Here is an 898-nt window from a genome sequence, read left to right as displayed (position 1 = left end):
GGAGCCGGTCTCGCCCGGGGGCCGGGGGGACACCGGTGCCCCGGATCCCTCGGCGTCCCACATCGGTCCCCTTCTCAGCCCCAACGAGCCTTTTGGGGGTCGAGGTCAAGGAAAGTTCGTCCCGAAATTCCCTCTAATTTATTCAAAGGTTTGGCGGCGGCGGCGCGTAATTTTTTTTCTCTTCCGCCTACACCCCGTGCGCCTCCAAGTGTCGTCTCATTCCTTTCCCTTGACCGGATTCGATTGCCTCACTGCAAGTGTATTTGTGAGTTCGCCGTTGGACAACTGCTCCTTTACTCCGTTCCCTGGCTTTGGGAGGGTTTCTCGGGGTTGTTTCTCTAGTAGGTGGGGGTGAGACGCCGGGAGATGTGGGCTTGTTTTTCTAGCTGCTTACTGAACATGAAGGCTGAGGGGAGAGCGTTTCCTTGATGTCCTTAGGAAGGGAGGGGGGGACAGATGCCTGCCGGATCTCACAACTGCAGTAGCTGCGGCTTTTGTTTATTTGGAAGCGCAAACGATTTTTAAATACACTGCGCGAGACAGCCGGCAAGGCGCTGGCTTCCCTTCTGGAAACGAGGCGCGTCTCAGCACCATCTCCCGAGAAAGCATCGTTTTCGTGAGTGCTGCGGCAACCGGCCTTTCCATTGTATCGGAACTTTCAAAGTAGGTGGAATGATTCAGAAGTGGCACGATTTCTGTATGTCTTTCCTGTTGCGGACAAATGGCAGAATGCCTTTATTTCCGAACATTTCTCGCCCCAGCTGCCTGCCTGGCGTGGGTAACGTGCCTACTGCATTCAGGAGCACAAGGAGAAAACTGTTCTCCGGCCAGGTTGATTTTTCACCTTGCTGCTAATTACCACTTTGCGTTTTATTGGAGGTAGTAGGTGCTGTAGTGC

General features: G+C 54.1%; 1 protein-coding gene across 1 annotated transcript in view; it reads left to right on the top strand.

The window, feature by feature from the left end:
- Window positions 1-383: 383 nt before the first annotated feature.
- The window catches only part of SMAD1 (SMAD family member 1), a 69434-nt gene continuing 68919 nt past the window's right edge, over window positions 384-898 (top strand). Inside the window, exon 1 of the mRNA XM_006755954.2 lies at window positions 384-663. The gene's annotated coding sequence lies outside the window, so the exon portion shown is untranslated. The remainder of the gene's footprint in view (window positions 664-898) is intronic.

This window comes from Myotis davidii, unplaced genomic scaffold, assembly GCF_000327345.1.
Source record: "Myotis davidii unplaced genomic scaffold, ASM32734v1 scaffold151, whole genome shotgun sequence".
Classification (NCBI taxonomy): domain Eukaryota; kingdom Metazoa; phylum Chordata; class Mammalia; order Chiroptera; family Vespertilionidae; genus Myotis; species Myotis davidii.
This window is presented reverse-complemented; position numbering and strand designations above follow the sequence as displayed.